The following is a 20,668-nucleotide window of genomic DNA, read 5'->3' as shown; positions in this document are numbered from 1 at the left end:
CTACGGGTAACTTGATCCACTCTTGTTCCTGCAGCAAAACGGCTCCTAAACCCATGTTTGAAACACCAGTCCTCCACATAAACGACTGATCCAGCTCAGGCAACTTTAAGATTGGAGAATTTATCAAAAATTGTTTGATTAGATACCATTCCCGGAATATACCGCAAGACACTGTATTTGGTTTTCTTCCTTGTCAAATTGGTCAACTGACTAGCTGTGGCACCGAAATTTGGAACAAACTTTCTATACATGTCCAATTAATTCACGATATTATCGCACCTGCTTCTTTCACTGTGGCCTTAAAGCGTTCACAACTGCATGAATCTTGTCGGAACGTGTGTATCTGTGTCACTTGGTGGGCCCAGCATGAAAATGTTTGAATATCGTGTGCTGCATCTGATGGTTCTCTCTATGATCTTAACCTTGCGGAGTTTTTAAACAGTCTACTCGGTGCTGAAACATAGTGCTTCGCGGTATGAGTATAAAAACAAATGTCATCGACAAAATTATCAACATTTCCATCCCTTTAGCAGCTTGCTCTTGCGACGACAGTAAGTCGCACCCTCATTTATTAACACATGGAACTACCAAAGAGATTTTGAGTTTGCAAAGGCTGTTAACACTCGGGAGCTATGAGCAGTTGGAACCTGCAAATATCACTTAGTAAGATATAATGCCAATATCCCTCAATAAGAACTAGTTCGGACATAAACTGTCAATATCCCGTAGTAAGATCCAACTTGGACATACACTGCCAATTTTTCTAATATACCCTCTTTATTCGGCACCGGCTTTGCGTCAAACAGTGTGACTATTTTGTTGGCAAAAGTGTATACAAAAATGGGTTGTTTTTGGACCCGCACTTCTTTTGATAAATTTGAGGGTTCGATAATTCCCAATGTCCAGTATCATATTTACCTCCTCGTCAATCGTCTCGCATGCAAGGAACCCCTGGTTCTAAATTCAGGCAGACATTAACACTCTCCACACCGTCCCATCCATTTGCGCTAATCTCTTGTTCTGACTAGTTGGAAAACGTACTAATAACTAATCGCCTACTTCGAACTTCATACTTGTCGACGTTCGTCCTGAGTATTTCGCCTACCGTCTGTCCGACATCGAGAGATTCAGTGACACTAAACGATACGAATGTTCAGCTTTTTATGCAAAGCTAAGGTTTATTGATATAATTACTTAACTTCATCGTCTCCAAATGATACGACCACAGCTCTCGCATGATACGCATATAACCACAAACTGCCCTATTGTACATTAACTCAGACGCTGAAAATCTCAAACTTCACGATACGCGCATGGAATCGCATTCAAATACCGTCCAAATCTTGCAGCCTTCCAGCATATATGTGACACAACATCTGTTTGAACGTACCTTTAAGTTTGTAGACTAAACTTTTATACAGCTAATGATGCAGAGTTGTAGTTTGAGGTCTGAAAATCTTCTTACTTCAAGATAAGCTTCTGAGTGAACTGAGCATGGTAATCCTTGTGAATTTTTTCGGTACACCAAATCTGCTGAACATATCTACAATTACCACGTCCACAGGCTCTGTTTTGATACTCAGTAATGCAACTACATCCGGGCATCTAGTAGCCTGATCTACAGTGGTTAGTATATACTGGGTTTGCCTGTTAATTGCCTATTTTTTTATATAGAAAAACTACCGCGGCATAAAAACTCGAGCTTCCGCCACTCTCATAACATTCCTCGCTCTCTATCACAATTTTGTCTAAAAACGCAACATAGAATGAGTCAGCTCATTTTTGTCGTCCCAATTTGTTGAGGGAAATATCAGTCGCGGCTACAGAAGGTTTCAAAATGCGGAAGGGCTGTTTGCAAAATGGGAATTTTACATTTGACCAAGGCGGGAGTCTGGGTCTTTTGAAATTACCAACGGTCAGGTCGTAAACGGGTTGTCCATATATCAAGCTTCGACCTTTTCAGGTTAAAAAGGCTGTATGAATTCCTATTTTCGCAACTGTAACGCCATCCAGTAAGACTATGACACAATTGTTCGAAAGAATTTAAATATATACCATTGTCGATGCTGTCCTCAGCAACGAGACCCATACTACAATTTGAATTAAAATACAATACATTGATACCTTTTGCGTAAAATCCTTTGATTAGTTAATCTAAATAAAAAATGATTTTTATTTTGTAAGAATGGTTAATTACTTTTTGAAAAATATTGATTAAAGAGTGTACAAACACCATTTTCATTCAACTTGAATATACAATTTCACGCGAGGTTTTGCTGGCATTAGAATTTACATTTCCGCCTAATTGTATGTTTATGTGATTAGATAGATGGATAATCATATGATTCACTGACAGATAGAGAGATAGCATCTATATAAGTAAATATATACAAAGACACATAGAGCGTTGGAAGGTGGTAATGTTGGTGAAAAACACGAATAACTTCAAAAATGAGCCTGAATCTTCATGATGTATCTTAACGTATTCCTGTCCAAGATTTGCTGTCTTAACGTATTCCTGTCCAAGATTTACTGTCTTAACGTATTCCGTCCAAGATTTGCTGTCTTAACGTATTCCTGTCCAAGATTTGCTGTCTTAACAATTCCTGTCGAAGATTTACTGTCTTAACGTATTCCTGTCCAAGATTTACTGTCTTAACGTATTCCTGTCCAAGATTTGTTGTCTTAACCTATTCCTGTCCAAGATTTACTGTCTTAACGTATTCCTGTCCAAGATTTACTGTCTTAACGTATTCCTGTCCAAGATTTACTGTCTTAACGTATTCCTGTCCAAGATTTATTGTCTTAACGTATTCCTGTCCAAGATTTACTGTCTTAACGTATTCCTGTCCAAAATTTACTGTCTTAACGTATTCCTGTCCATGATTTATTGTCTTATGGTATTCATGTCCATGATTTACAGTCTTAAATTATTCCTGTCCAAGATTTACTGTCTTAACAATGTTCATGTCAAAATTTACCGTCTTAACGTATTCCTGTCCAAGATTGACTGTCCTAACGTATTATTATCGAAAATCTATTTGGTGCGCAAAGTAACGAATCTTTTCTTGTAAGTGACCTTTAGGTTAAATCAAGTTAAAAGTTTAAGTAATCGTTCATGTTGCAGTAATGAGCCCCGATTTTGCCAACACATCCTAAAAATTAAAATCTAGAATTCAGGCGTTATATGTCTCAATTTCAAATAAAGCTAAGACTTGAGCCTGCGAGTGTTTGATACGACTAAGGTTTATATCTAGATAACGTTTTTTTTTTTTTGTTGTTGTTTTTTTTTTTTAAATTGAAACCCGGGCCAAATAACGAGCCGAAGAATTTAAACATTCGTCTCTGAATGTCATTAATTAATCAATAACCGTTTGAATCGTATCCCCATAAATTGCTGATTGTTGCCCGGAGTCGATGCAAGTTGATTGTGGCGTGCACTTTATTCTGGAATAACCATGAAAAGAATACAAATCTTCATTAGGATGCCAAATGTGGGAGACGAAGGTAGCCTCAGTCGATTAATCGGGATATATATATATATATATATATATATATATATATATATATATATATATATATATATATATATATATATATATATATATATATATATATATATATATGTAGGTGGGTGGGTGGGTGAAAGTTGCCATGTAACAGGATATAGAGTAACTGACAGAATATTAAAGGAATACAGGCAAATCCCTATTTATTTTTAATTTCCAATGACATGCTTAAAACTTAATAGACTTGTCTAGTATATAATCTTGTCTAATATATAGAATTCCTTGCTATACAGTTGTCCATATCAACATTGTGCCTAGAGGTTCTATGTGCTGGAAATTAAATACCAAGTTTTTAAAAGAAAATAAATACATGATTTTGGGTCAAAAATATATGGCCAATACAGTTGAAGAATATTTTTGTAAAGATGATAAGTGAAAACTACCTTGAAATTTTTTTTATTATTTTTTAAATTTATTTTTAAGTTCTATCAATTTAAAACTGAGCATAATATTTCAAGCATTCACAAGGAAAGGCATCGAATGAGAAAAAGTGTCAGGAAAATGGAAACAAAAATACCCTGTATACTTTAAGAAATGAAAATAATGACTCCACTATTAGGGTAGATTTTTTCCACTATTAGGGAAGATTTATTCCACTGTTATGGAATGATTTTGATAAAAACAAGCAGTTTTATATGAAGTGAGAGGAGTAGAAATCATGTGAAAGGAGCGTCATTGAGATCAAAAGAACGCTGATAAGAATTTGGCGCCAAAATCTAATTATGTTTTGCTTAATAGTAAGAAAAGGATATAATGCATAAGTATAATAATTAAGAAGTCAATTATGGACGATGAAACAGGGTTAATAGGTTAAAAAGTTATTAAAATCAATCAATTTATCAATTGATAGATCGATCAATCAATCAATCAATCGAGAGAAAGATATGCGAAAACAAAACAAAACTAATTTGCCAATTCAGAACCACATTTATTTAACCATGTTAAAATCTTCAAAGGGTAAGCTAACGTTTGAAGACTGCAGCTTGGCACTGAAAATTTAAACATGTCTCAGTTCAGATAGATATACCAGTGAACATTACAAATTGTTGTGACAAGCTTAAGGGCTTTTTATTTATAGGCCGTTAGACGCTTGATCAATATTGAACATTATTTTCTCTCGACGTTTAATCTCAGGGAATCATTTCATTCATTCCAGAAATAAGATAAATATAGGAGATATATAACAAATTGGAGACCAGTCTCACTGTTCAATGTTCCTAACCAGACTGCTTCTTCTGCTAGTGCCAATAGGGCCTATAACTTCCTTGTTGCAGAGAGAGGCAACCCTATGTGACGGGCATGCAGCCACACTTATTGCGGCACACTTGCATTCACATTAGTAATAGTTCGGCAATTCTATCGTGTGTTGTCGCCGAAAATTAAATTAAAAAATTCGTTTCCTCCAGAATGAATATCATACCCACTTTGGTTGTCAAAAAGTTCTCCTCACGTACGTGTTCAACTGAAGCGAGCTGACTACGATGAGAGACGAGGATTTTTGGGTGAAATTTGAAAATGTATTAAAGAATAGACATGCTTTGCTCTTTCCTTACTGCAATATTATAATATACCTAACAGTTCATCATAGAAACCGACTACTTTATATGTCCATTTACATGATTGCATTGCAAAACGTATCCAGGATATTTGGTGTTTGCAGTATGCTTCTAGCCATAACATGAAACAATACACTCACAAGAAGCAAGCAAAAATGTAAGCTTGACTGCTTGATCAGAGAATTTTCTTTCGACCATTATCGTTTTGAATATATATATATATATATATATATATATATATATATATATATATATATATATATATATATATATATATATATATATATATATATATATATATATATATATATATATATATATATATGGGACTAATTTATTTAGAGTTTGTATCCTTTCGTGTTAGTAATGTTACTCTTACATATAACTTGGTACAATGTTCGAATATTTCAGACGCAAGTGAGTATTTCACCTCGATGGTTTAATGTCTATAATAAAACTCCAAAGGATTTCTAAAAACCATTATTTACCTAACATTTAGTTATTCTGAGGCTTCAAATTTTTCTTTTACAAATGATAATAATTTTACTTTCGTATCTTCCATCGTTGGGTCTATATTTTACTTTGCCATTCTGATTAAGGTCGGATTCTGCTTCTCAGCCAATTTTGTTGATGCCCATCCTATGAATCATCGTCCGAATCTGGTAGTCATGATATGTTACGCACAACATCTATTTGACCGCTTCTAACACTGACAGCCGTTTATTCTTCATTTCTAATCTGTTGTTTGCTTTTTTTGAACGTAATGAATGGTTTTGAATATTCCGGAACCGCCAGGATAGCCGGGTTCGATGTTTCGAGCTTTGGTAAAACCGTCAAAATGCATAAATGAGCCGCCACTGTCAATCGACGGTTCGGAGATAACACAAAACAATTGTTGTTGATTAATTCTAATGTCGGAAGCGAGTCTCTGCTTACAATATCTGAAGATTTAGAGATGCAAACTGCATCTTGTGCCTGTTTCTAGTGATAACAATCTCAATGTTATAATCAAACGTTGATCACAGTAGTAAAAGGTCTAAATTTGCTGTGCAATGCCATGATCAACTTAGTAACATCCTGATATGTGTAAATCGGAATATCACGGATAATAAGGAAGAATTGCTTAAACGAACCAAATTAGGCAAGCGGAATCTTAAACACGAGGGTTTTTGTATAGACAGCTTCCATGTCAAAAGAAGTTATGCTATTGTCAATAAATTCGTTTTTTACTTTCTTAACCTGCATCATTCACACTCTCTCTCTCTCTCTCTCTCTCTCTCTCTCTCTCTCTCTCTCTCTCTCTCTCTATATATATATATATATATATATATATATATATATATGTGTGTGTGTGTGTGTGTGTGTGTGTGTGTGGATGGATGTACGTACGTACGGACGTACGTATGGATGGATGGATTGATGGATGGATGGATGTACGTACGTACGTACATGCATGCATGCATACATACATACATACATACATACATACATACATACATACAATATATGCTATCCAGTTTCCAAGATGGATTTTATTTAAGCGATATTCCACGTCAAATCTGATATTATAATTTTTTATTAACGCACAATAATCATCGACCGAAGATAACCTGTATTTTTTAATGAAATCTCAAGATTGGATATTCCGCTTTGAAGTAAATCATACCTTGCGTGTAGACACAGAACACTGCATGTACAGCGTATTTCTGTTCCAACATGTTGATACTATCTGATTGCCTTTCCCAGAAGTGATATTTCCGTGTTCTTGAAGTTCATACGACATCGTTCTATACCAAACCAATCTTTTTTCTGGCTTTGCTATTGGCTGATATTGATCGTTTTACAGAGAAATGCAATACTAGGCTTCGAAACGTACGGTCGTATCAGTAATGATCTTACACTCTTAGGATCTACTTTCTTTCTATTTTTATACCCATCATTATATTCCTCTTCTATTCACTAAGCAGTACTGACAATGACTTTCAATAAGATGGCGTGCGTTTGATGCACTGAAGTAGTCTCTGTAATCACTTTAACACTTCTACATAAGGAAACTTGACTACATTTTAACGAGTTGCACAGAGGTAGCACTTACGTCCAGCGGAGTCTCGGCTTGTTCATTTTTCAAACTTGGCACACCACCAAGGATTGTTTCTCTGCGTGGTTCTGTATGCGATAAATTCTTTCAAAGTTGCTGATCAGAGCAGAAACTACATCAGCTGAAGAAATGAAGAAAAAAAACCAGGATTTAGCACGTTTGTTTCAGACCAATGAACAGAATAGTGGCTGCATTGTACGATTACGTCAATAGGCTTTGTGTTGCTTTCAATGTATACGTTCGGGGATTAGATTTTCTGGAGCACTTGAAAAGGAAGTTGAAGCCTTTTGAATTTGAACATTAGCGGTATTTGATCGGATTTGTCGCTTAGCTGTTGCACAATTGCCTGCCGAACTGGAATGTGAATATTCAGTTTATTGTGTCAAGTGTAAAAAATAAGCTAACAACATTATTAGAATTCATATCTCTGTTAGTATCTCCAAATGCCAGTTATTTTTTTTTCTTCACTCTTTATCTTCCAACTTCGTGGCATTCTGGGAAATAGCAAGGGCGGATTGCTGGCTTGATGCTTCCATAGCAATAAACTGCTTTACAAGCGGTAAGTAAAATACGCTGTACCTCTCTAATGGTCAATGTTTGCTAATAATTTGAGCGAATGAAATAGCGTGAGGCTCTTGGAATCATCCTGTATTGTATATTTTACGCATATCGTTCGGTTAAGTGTATCTAGCATGCATGAACAAAACTTATGACAAATAAGTTATAAACACCTCAGAATAGGAAGCATCGAAAGCAACAAGTACTGACCAGCAATTTATAGAAAACAATACGATATTTTTCAAACGGAGTTCGAGAACATAAATTGCAAAAATAGATAGTTTGTTAATAACTATCAAGGAGGCCCCGAGTGGCCGAGTGGTCTAAAGCCCTCTCCGTTACGGATCACTGCCATCCCACCCCTGTCTGCATGGGTTCGAGTCTCGGATTCAGCCAATGTGGGTATGTGAGAAAGCTTGCCAGTAGCTTCTCGTGGGTCGGTGGTTCTTTCTGGGGTTTTCCCGGGTTCTTCCTCCACCATTAATACTGGCCGCCATGTATAGCCTGTCATGTGCTGAAAAATGGCGTTAAACCCTACAACAACAACAGCAACAATACTTATCAAGGTAATGAATACTAGAAATTTCCAACACACTGTAGCTTAGTTATACCTTTTCTGAAATATCTAGCTGCCATCAAATTTAGCTATAAGAGCGTAGGTTTACTTCAAATTTAAAATCTCAGGAATTAATGCTTTTTGTTAAATAAACGATACTATTTAGGATTTGCCCTCAGAGACATCGGATTATAAGAATTACCATCTTTACCTGCTGAAAAATGAGGTGTAATAAAAACGACCCTGTCAGGAGTATATGAATACATATCTTCGTATCCTATTTGCAGGGATGATATTCAGAACAAATTATGATTTTTTTTTAATTCTGATACTTTTCATCTTTTTTACGGCATTAATTTCTTTTAAAGCGTTCTCTATGTTACCAGTTTAAGCGTTCACATGCTCATAAGGTACACTTTTCAAGTACGTACACCTCAGACCTAACGACAAAAATGCTTATCTAGCAGCAAATAATTTTATAAGGACACTTTATCATTTTCTTGTAATAGCTTTGAAGTAAATACCTGTACCAGATTTTACTGACCTGATTTAGGTACCTGTGTTGAATCTAAGCCTTAAGTGTTATCAAGTATCACTCTACTACTTCACCTAATGAGCTGTTATTGCATCCCCGTGTAGTTCTTAAGAAAATTTTACCTTGTATCTGAATGTTCCTAGATGTACTAACTAACAGGAATGTTACTTTGATTCAGTAGAAAGCAGCATTAGACCCTAAAAAGAAAAAAAACAATATATATATATATATATATATATATATATATATATATATATATATATATATATATATATATATATATATATATATATATATATATATATATATATATATATATATATATATATATATATATATATATATATATATATATATATATATAAAACCAAGCAGGTGTTCTTTGGCTGGTTCCAGAAAGGTCGCTTGCATCAAACTTGCATGCTATTTTATTATAATGCAACTTTTTTTAGAAAATGCAACATAACCAATGTTGATTCTATGATGTGTTGTGTCGAGGATAGTGACTGGCATAAATATCATTGTGGTGTGTTTGAATCTGCAACTAATATATCGGATTTCATTACAAATGTATAAAATGAGGGAAATATATATTGAACCTTTTTATTGCAGCGATAATTTTCAAACTATAAAACGGAAACTGTCCTCAACACCGATAGCACCCATTTTGCTTTTACTTGTGAGTGCTGTTTGTCTCAGAATGACAGGGAATCGATCCAGTATTGCTTTGTAAGCCATTTCCCGTAATCAAACATCTCGTTTTCTTACACGAAAGAAGCTTAAAAATGCATCATTTGGGATTCGGAGAATCAATTTTCTTCTATCAACGACGGCCGCACCTATAGATGCCATATCTGTCAATAAGCATTCCGACAAATATTGATGCCAGCATATTCTTTATATGAAATGGTATAACAAAACCCAATAAACATCTAATTTGAAAGATAACAGGTGCGCTCGATTTGATTTCGTTATGATAATACCAAATCGCAACAGAATCAATACAAAATAGATTTTCCAAATTTAGAAAAGAGAATTCGATGGCAAAGATGACCATGAAAAAAATCATTCCTGCGGTCATCTAATAATGTTATAACATATATATATATATATATATATATATATATATATATATATATATATATATATATATATATATATATATATATATATATATATATATATATATATATATATATATATATATATATATATATATATATATATATATATATATATATATATATATATATATATATATATATATATAATTTAGCAACATATTACTTATCTATTATTTCTCCTTCAGGCACTTATTTTGTTTCCCCTTGCTTTGTCACGTAAATCTTTTTGAAAGCTTAACTAAGCAACAATTTGCTGGAAGGTTGTAACTAGTACTGTTGACGCATGCCAATTTGAACAGCTGTTGAAGATTGATCGAGCGGAAAAGTTATCATGGCGTTAGGCCAGGGGCGGAAATTAAAACAGAATTTCGCATTTTTTTGTTTGCTTTTGTACATGTTTTCGAATGCATAAAAAATATGTAAACCATGTCATAGTCTGAAGAGGATAACTTTTATTATGAAAAGGTTTGTACTGAATTTTCGTAATATATATATGTGTGTGTGTGTGTGTGTGTGACTGACTGATTGCATGTATGCATTGCTGACTGGCTGCCTTTGTTTCAGTTTGATTGGATTTGGAATTGTACGTGATCCAGAAAAACAGCACAGCACATAAAAAGATTACGAGCTAAAAGATGAATGCTGAATGCAATTAACATATTTACAAAGTGGACTATCTAATTATGTACGACCATACAAATATATATTGAGCAATACAGGAACCGTTGTCAATCAGTTTCATAAAACACTGAACATTCCATAAGCATTTACCTGGTGCTAGAAATAGTACCAAACATTATATGTGTTCACTTTGTACCTATTATTAAACAATGAATACTTTCTTTCTATGCTTGGAATATATTTGAGATTATATTTTGTTTTGAGCACTGAATTAGTTAAGCAAATGTATAATAAAAAAGGAAAATGCATACGGATTGTAGCAGTATGTTCCCCCCCCCCCCTTGCTTTGTGATGTATCTATAGAGGTGGTAGCACGACGTATCTTTCTTGCTTCGTGATAAATGTGGATAATTAGCAATGCAGTTTAGTTTCTAATACGAACGCTTTTCTTGTATAACACATACATTTCATAAAGCTGGTGACTCTTGGGACTAGTAGTTGTTGTTGTTGTTGTGGGGTTTAACGCCATTTTTCAGCACACGATATGCTATACACGGCGGCCAGTATTATTGGCAGAGGAAGAACCCGGGAAAACCATACAAATATATATTGAGCAATACAGGAACCGTTGTCAATCAGTTTCATAAAACACTGAACATTCCATAAGCATTTACCTGGTGCTAGAAATAGTACCAAACATTATATGTGTTCACTTTGTACCTATTATTAAACAATGAATACTTTCTTTCTATGCTTGGAATATATTTGAGATTATATTTTGTTTTGAGCACTGAATTAGTTAAGCAAATGTATAATAAAAAAGGAAAATGCATACGGATTGTAGCAGTATGTTCCCCCCCCCCCCCCTTGCTTTGTGATGTATCTATAGAGGTGGTAGCACGACGTATCTTTCTTGCTTCGTGATAAATGTGGATAATTAGCAATGCAGTTTAGTTTCTAATACGAACGCTTTTCTTGTATAACACATACATTTCATAAAGCTGGTGACTCTTGGGACTAGTAGTTGTTGTTGTTGTTGTGGGGTTTAACGCCATTTTTCAGCACACGATATGCTATACACGGCGGCCAGTATTATTGGCAGAGGAAGAACCCGGGAAAACCCTACTGGCAAGCTTTCTCACATACCCACATTGGCCGAATACTAGACTCGAACCCACGCAGATAGAGGTGAGATGGCAGTGCTCCGTAACAGAGAGCGCTTTAGACCACTCGACCACTCGGGGCCCCTTGGGAGCACACGTGTAAATTGAATAGATTAGTATTGAAGCGCGTTTGACATGAAACTTTCTTGATGAAAATCAATTGTGCATGTTTGTGACCCTTTCAAAGTGGTGTTAGTATTTTATAAGCGCTGCAGTCAATACTAACAAAGGTGCAGTCAAGTGCTTAAAGGACACACGGTACTAATGGTATGGAAAAATGGGTATATATGGGTTTGGCTGACCAGGATTGGTTAATAATGTGAGTTATGTTGTAGGAAAAAGAACCTTTTGAGAGCTTATCCTAGCTGTAAGTGAACAAAAAAATAGAGACATTGTTTTATTGATGGAATTTCAGTTCTTTAACAGTCTTGAGTTTGGAACACTCATTACTAAAATTAGCACCTGACTCGTTGGTGCGGAATTGAAAGCACATGTTTCAAACACATGCAGTCCAAAAAATGCCGCGGCTCATATCCTTTCCTCAACGCAGACGCTGACAGTCAGGTTTCATCTATACTGATAAATATAGGTTTGATCATGAACACTCAAAAAATTTAAGTTATTGAATTTTTAATATCATGGGGTTTGCATAGGTTTACTATGGGAACTGAATTAGTACCGTGAGTCCTAAAGTGACTAACTGGCTTTGGTCAAAAGATTCTTCGGTTCAGGGTTATGGGCTTTATCAAAATGTACTAAGTAAGAGTCATCTATGCTATTAATCGAGGTGTGTCTGACGTCTTAAACTCCGTATTTTCTGAGATGAGAAATATGTGATAGTATTTGCATTAGCGTATTTAATTATATCTGTCAGTGTGTGTGTGTGTGTGTGTGTGTGTGTGTGTGAGAGAGAGAGAGAGAGAGATTTATTGCCTGACAATAAACAAAACAAATGTGCACAATGGTATATATCGGTCGCTATCGGTGGAATAAAAGGTTGATTCAGGCCTCTGCATATCTCCAGAACCAGCTTCATTTACCACTACTCTACGTAAGAGAGCAGGTAAAACAAAACTAACTACTGACGCACAGGGTATCCGTATCCCAAGATATCACTAACTTATGCCAGTGACCCTGGTCGTACGTCTTCCGACGAACACTGGAATAGATCACTGATTAAGACCATGAAACAAATCCGTATATTTCAGCAAGTAAGAGGTGAACATTATGGAATCTCTCTCTCTCTCTCTCTCTCTCTCTCTCTTATTGGCTGCAATGGCATTGTCATGTGTCAATATTTATTTTGAGGAAACGTGTTGGAGCACGTTTGTGCCATTGTAGAACGTTTATAATCCAGTTTTATAAACAAAATGAAAAACCGATTAATGTGTTCATGTTTGTAGATGATAAAAAACATGAGATCCATTTGACTTTTTATTTTTTTTACCGATAATTATATTCCTTATGAATTTCAATTAAATGTTTATTTAATTTTAGCATTACAATTCAAATTGTAAATGCTGATAGTGTAGTTAAAATTACGAAGCGGGGACGCATGCTATCCTGAAATCGTGTTTCTATAAAATGTTAGCTGTACACACTTTGAAGATATTAGGCGATCTTTCGTACACCCCGACAGTGTTTTGCTCACCCCTACAGAGTTTCGCACACCCCAACAGTTTTTCGCACACCTTGTGAAAACTGCAACAACTCTATTTTATGCATCAGCTTTTGACCATTTCGATTCCAAAAATTGTGTGGTCGTGGTAATAATAAAATAAACATAGTGTAATGCACTCAAGCAGAGAAAAGTTAGCTACAGAAAGCTAAAATAACAATGAAAGGCCACATAACATCGTGGACTGTCAGTATGTAATATGTAAAAGTTCTGGACCCTTAGGTTGATTTAAACTGAAAGACTTTTTGAGCGTGGGATGTGCTGTAACTACTGTATAAAAATCCACAGACACCATTATTGCTAAACTGCATTCATTATTACCAGGTAGCTTACCGAGATATGGTCTACGCCCTACCTGTACCTACTACTGAAATAATTGAAATACCCCTACACTCACCTGATATTAAAAACTTGCTACATGAATGAATAAAATGCTATAATTGTGGTAATTCAAAATCACCAATAGAATTAACGTAGAAAACAACGATGTAAAGACAATTTTAGGTAACAGTTTGATTGGGGAAGATAAAAAGCAAGCTTATTTTTGCATCATTACAGAGTTTGATTATACATACATGCATACATACATACATACATACATACATACATACATACATACATACATACATACATACATACATACATACATGCATGCATACATACATACATACATACATAAATACGTACACACACACACACATACATACATACATACATACATACATACATACATACATACATGAAACATACACATATAATTTTGAAAAAGCAAATGTATACCTCATTCTCTGTATATACTACGTTGTTGGTTTGCAACAAGACGTGCAATGTAGATGTAATTAGAGGACTGAGACGTAGACCTTTCTAGAACGTTATTAGCATAAGACTGGGAATTTGTACGTAACGGAGGATTGTTGTTGTTGTTGTTGTGGGGTTTAACGCCATTTTTCAGCACACGGTAGGCCATATATGGCGGCCAGTATTAATGGTGGAGGAAGAAACCGGGAAAACCCCGGAAAGAACCACCGACCCACGAGAAGCTACTGGCATGCTTTCTCACATATCTACATTGGCTGAATCTGAGACTCGAACCGGCGCAGACAGAGGTGAGATGGCAGTGATCCGTAACGGCGAACGCTTTAGACCACTCGGCCACTCGGGGCCCCCGTAACGGAGGAAGGCAGTGTCCTATTAGCATACAGCTTAATCCGGTAATGTCAGTTTTCATAATAGAATTAAAATAGATGCCTAATAAAATTAATTTATTTGCTTAGAATACATTATCACATGTAGCCAGCGAAAACTAATCATCACATAGACTCGAAATTGTTGTATTAGTAACTGGCTGAATTAGCCAGTAGTATGATACTAGATGTCTAAACCCAATGTTGATGGACACAGTCAAGCCTTTTAAACTCAATGTTGATGGACAGAGTCTAGATGTCTAAACCCAAGGTTGATGGACAGAGTCTAGATGTCTAAACGCAAGGTTGATGGACAGAGTCTAGATGTCTAAACGCAAGGTTAACGAACATAGTCTAGATATCTAAACGCAAGGTTTATGGACAGAGTTTAGATGTCTAAACGCAAGGTTTATGGACAGAGTCTAGATGTCTAAACCCAAGGTTGACGAACATAGTCTGGATGTCTAAGGTTGATGGACAGAGTCTAGATGTCTAAACGCAAGGTTGATGGACAGAGTCTAGATGTCTAAACCTAAGGTTGATGGACATAGTCTAGATGTCTAAACGCAAGGTTTATGGACCGTCTAGATGTCTAAACCCAAGGTTGAACGAAAGAGTCTATATGTCTAAGCCCAAGGTTGACGAACATAGCTCTAGATGTCTAAAACCAAGGTAGATGGACAGAGTATAGATGTCTAAGCCCAAGGTTGATGGACAGAGTCTAGACGTCTAAACTCAATGTTGATGGGCAGATTCTACTTGTCTAAACCCAAGGTTGATGGAGAATCAAGATGTCTAAACCCAAAGTTGATGGACAGAGTCTAGATGTCTAAACGCAAGGTTGACGGACATAGTCTAGATGTCTAAACGCAAGGTTTATGGATAGTCTGGATGTCTAAACCCAAGGTTGATGGACAGTCGAGATGTCTAAACGCAATGTTGATGGAAAGAGTCTAGATGTCTAACCCAAGGTTGACGAACATAGTCTGGATGTCTAAGGTTGATGGACAGAGTCTAGATGTCTAAACCCAAGGTTAATGGATAGTCTAGATGTCTAAACCCAAATCTGATGTACAGCGTCTAGATGTCTAAACTCAATGTTGATGGACAGAGTCTAGATGTCTGAACGCAAGGTTGATGGACATAGTCTATATGTCTAAACCCAATGTTGATGGAAAGAGTCAAGATGTCTAAAGCCATGGTTAATGGATAGAGTCTAGACGTCTAAACTCAGTGTTTATGGACACAGTCTAGATGTCTAAACCCAAGGGTAATGGAGAGTCTAGATGTCTAAACCCAAAGCTGATGGACAGTCTATATGTCTAAACCCAAGGTTGACGGACAGTCTAGATATATAAACCCCAGGTTGATGGACAGAGTGCAGATATCTACACTTAATGTTGATGGACATAGTCTAGATGTCTGAACCCAAAGTTGTTGGACAGATTCTTTATGTCTAAACCCAAGGTTGATGGAAAGAGTCTAGATGTCTAAAGGCAAGGTTGGAGGACATAATCTAGATGTGTAAAGGCAAGGTTGGTGGACAGTCTATATGTATAAACCTAACGTTGATAGACAGAATCTAGATGTCTAAACTCAAGATTGATGGACAGTCTATATATCTAAACTCACTGTTGCTGGAAAGAGTCTACACGTCTAAACCTAAAGTTGATGCACAGAGTCAAGATGTCCAAGCCCAAAGTTGATGGAAATAGTCTAACTTACAACTGAGCTCACCTTTGTATTTAGAGCTAGTCACATAAAAAGTAGATACAATTTTCAAAAATCTCCAATAGTTTCATGACATGCCATAGACAAAAATAGACATTGAACTGACGTATGATAAAGCATGACATACAATATGGTTTGTGCGGAAGAAAAATCTTTCTTTCTGATGCTTAAGCTACATTTGTTATCTGTACCCCTTGTCATTGTTTGTAATTACCATAAATTTTGTACTAAACAAGGTCTCCCTGAAATTCAACGTTAACTGTATTCCTCTCTAATTATTTGTCATTGCCATGATCACTGCACGAAACAGGGTCTCCCTGAAATTCAACGTTAACTGTATTCCTCTCTAATTATTTGTCACTGCCATGATCACTGCACGAAACAAAGTCTCCCTGAAACTCTTCGTTACCTATTAACTATACTTTTATTATTTTTATCTATCATAAACAGTGTATGAAACAAAGTCTCCGTGAAACCCATTGCTAACTGTTACAAATTCAAGCAAATGCAAATGATCTACATTACTGCCACTTTGTAATTTATCGATTTGGTCCCGTATAATATATGTATTGTTGGCGTAGATGCATATATAGTTCTCTGGTAACTGAAGTTCTCTGGTTATTGAATCTCAAGAATTTTATATTACAACTGTTTTGCATTCTATGTAACTTTTTGAGTTGTGTTTTAAACATTCAACATCAATATTTTCTTTGTTGTCATCATTTGCCGCTTTTCCCTCATGGATTATTTTCATGTGTAATTTGACATGGTATAAACTATTAATACAGTTTCTAGTTTCATTCTCATCATTCATGTGATACAAGAGATTGTGTTTGAGTTCATAAAAAATGTAATATCCTATAATAAAATCTACTCTTTGCAACCAAATGGATAGTCCACCACCACTTATTAATTGAATTTGTAAAATATTGTTAGTTTTCAGGCAGCGAGTCTACTGTAATATAGCTCTTTTGATGTAAGCTGTACATTTATCAAACAATTTATTTCAATATTTTACATTAACATTTTGTCTCTCTGCACATTGTACACGTTAATTTTAATGATGACAATAAACTAATCATCGCTTATCTAGTTATCAGTGATATCATTGCTTGTTAGCTAATCGAAACAGTTCAATTTATCGATGACTTATATTATTTTTTCATCCTGCTTATAACCCTTCACATGAATAAATTTTATGTTCAAAGATTGTGACAGTTGACTGATGTGGTAGATACGACGAAGGTTAGTGCAACAACTATACAAGCAACTGTTCTAGTTAAACAGAATCCTGTTGTTGAAATATCCACACTAGCTAAATATATATTCATGCATGCACATAACTAGTTCAACACTTATTATATCCTTATTTATATCTTTCTCATGTTTTTAGTGGTCTAACTCATGAACAAAGATATGTCTGATCTATGTAAGTTCTAGAAGATGTTGTGTTGTTGTTTCATTCATCTCATATAATATTTACCTGATGACAAAATCTAGGTTTGGTTTTTGAACTTTGTCTGATAAACGTCTATTGACTATCAGGTAGCCTACTGCTAACTGGGTAAAACAAACTGGAATTATCAGTTTGAAAACTTCGTCAATGTACATTGTTGATGGAGGGTCGTTTGTAAACATGTATAGCTCTATGAAACGCATGTTGTAAGCAACAATTACAGCAAATCTTATTGTCGCGTGGTAAATTGTGTCACTAAGGTCTTGTGTTTCTCTAGATATGTTGTTACTATTGCAATCAAGGATGTGGCCAAGAAGAGAATAAAGATTAACTTCTGCACGCTATGTATGTGCAAATTTAATCTCGACGGTAAGGTTTTGACAACTTTTCAGATAGAATTCCGTGTGCAGTCAGGTTGTTAATTGTCAACGGACTGAATGTAAATGGATACTTAGCTTTGTAAAATATTCAGTGCCCATTGGTGTTGTTGGACTAACTGGACGTTTCATTAGCTTTTTCCAGTGTATAATGTATGCAACCGTGCTAACATATTTAAGTGCCCGTGGTAAATCGTGTGGTTACTGCATCTTGTTTCTCTCGATGTGTTAATAATTATTTCCCGTATAAGTTAGACAAGTGGAAATGGACTTAACAGCTTTTATATTTTGTACTGTATGATATTTTCATGTTTCTTTTTTCCCTTGTGCGTTGGTTGATTATTCATTGTTATATTTTCTTATACCACTGTATATTGAAATACTGACGCAACTTTATTGCTTGACCAAACGATCAAGATTCCCAAAACATTTACTCTACCAAGCAAAAGACTTTACGGCTTATCTCGATTAATTTCTTTGGTAATGTGTTATTATTCTGGGTACAGTTCCAGCAATAATGTTTCATTTTCAGACGTCCAGCGTTTTATTTTTTTTGTTTGTTTTTTTTTTTTTTCTTTTTTTTTTTTCTGAAAGACTGAAAGTGCACGATGATAAAGAAAGGTAATTTCATGATGTCTCTACAAAGTCAAAATGTTTAGTAAAATATATATTTAAATTTTTGTTGGGTGAATAAAGGATGGCTACACATATTTATTCATAATGCGAATAAGTAATATACGTAACTACGTATGAGCAAAAACAAAGTATATGTAAATCTTGTAAACCAGAGAACATGCAACAATGGAGATATGACAACAAAGGTTACTTAAAAAGAAGGAAAGATGAAAATTAGAACGAATATTTTAGACATACGTATCACTAGAACGAAAACCACAGGGTGGTTTGATCAAGGATATTGTCAGCGTCAGGAAACATTATCATGACTGGCAAACGTTTAAAATAATAGGTGTGCTGCCAAAACGATTTGTAAAGAAGATGGATACATTTTACAAAGCCGAAAGGCGTAAGAGATAATGGCCTTTTTACTGACAGTGTAGTTGCATGTTCGGCACCTGTGTTACCCTTATCAACAAATTAACTTATTTATTATGGACAAATACTAGATGCACATAATCGAGTGAAAACATGTTCAAGAACGAGAAATGCCATCAAGTGAAGAGATTGAAGAGTACAAAAACCCGGAGTCACTGAAGATGGTCAACTGTCATCATTTATGAGATTTTTATTAGTATTGTTTAATCTATTTTCACTATGCAATCTGACTGAATAGTACACAGATATGTCCATAATGGGAACTACTGTAATGAGCAGAGTTGATAACTACGAACAATTTGTACCGTGGTATATATGAACATGCCGTGTACGCTCACGGTATTCCGCAGTTATGTGAAGGACCAACCATTGAACTTTCTGATGGAATAGCTTCGGATCTATTTTTTTTGGGCGGGTGGGGTGAAAGCAATTCCTGCTTTCAAATTGCTTGAAAAGATAACATTGCTCAGACTTATATAAAAAAAACACCACCCTATTGTATCCATTAAGTAACGGACAAATACTCGATAAATGCATCTAGTATTTGTCCATTCTTACAAAAAATGGCTTTGAGCTAAATGAAAAATATTTCGGCTCTAAAAAAAATCGATCCCCCTATAATTGGTCAGTACCTTTATAGTAGATGAATTTGCTGTGTGTATGTTAATTACTGCATACGTTCTCATCTAGAAAATGTAACGTAAGTTAGCTGACTGGGCTGTAAATGTAATTGTACTGACGTAAGAGAGATTTTAAACAAAAATCACAAGTGTTGACCCTGAAGCCTACACTATACTAGCAAGGAAACTTTGAGTGGAAAGCCAACACCAGGGAAGGTTTTTATTAAAGAATGCCAGTAAACATAACACAATAACTTGGCAAGAGAGAAAACATTCAGTTGACTATATAAATTAGGTAACACGCAAGAAGAGATGAACTGTCTCCTGAAAATCTCGGACGATCTTCGGTTCTGTCAAGAAATTCATATACTTAACACATGAAACATCGCTGGTAAATAACTGAAAAATGACTTGTTTCTTTATTTTTAATCCAAAATATTTCAAAACGTAGGATTTGTTTCGAATATCTTTCACATCCTTACCCTCGGTCTCTGTATTTGAACACGTAACACTTGTCGAATGCTTCAAGATTCATATATATAATTATTTTTTGCAATATTCCAAACTAGTTTTATGATAAATATAATCATTTTGTTAAAAATGCTTTTAATATAACGTAGCATGATTACTGGAGAATTTCCGTTCATTCCGTAATGAAGGAAACTAATGAAGTTCCGGTATAGTGGAAATGTACCACATTCAAATTTCGAGGAGTGGAGAACAAAAAAATATCGATTTTTAAGAACCGTTGATTAGTGTTCAGTGCAAACGAGCAGAAATATCTGAACA

At 35.2% G+C, this 20,668-nt stretch overlaps 1 protein-coding gene across 1 annotated transcript in view; it reads left to right on the top strand.

Moving 5' to 3' along the window:
• Positions 1-7,138: 7,138 nt before the first annotated feature.
• LOC149801718 (potassium/sodium hyperpolarization-activated cyclic nucleotide-gated channel 3-like) overlaps positions 7,139-20,668 on the top strand; it is a 326,034-nt gene continuing 312,504 nt past the window's right edge. The window contains exon 1 of the mRNA XM_089956019.1: positions 7,139-7,782. The gene's annotated coding sequence lies outside the window, so the exon portion shown is untranslated. The remainder of the gene's footprint in view (positions 7,783-20,668) is intronic.

Source organism: Sinohyriopsis cumingii, chromosome 4, assembly GCF_028554795.1.
Source record: "Sinohyriopsis cumingii isolate HCF-2022 chromosome 4, ASM2855479v2, whole genome shotgun sequence".
Classification (NCBI taxonomy): Eukaryota; Metazoa; Mollusca; class Bivalvia; order Unionida; family Unionidae; genus Sinohyriopsis; species Sinohyriopsis cumingii.
Note: the sequence above shows the minus strand (reverse complement) of the source record. Positions and strands in the feature narration are given on the sequence as shown.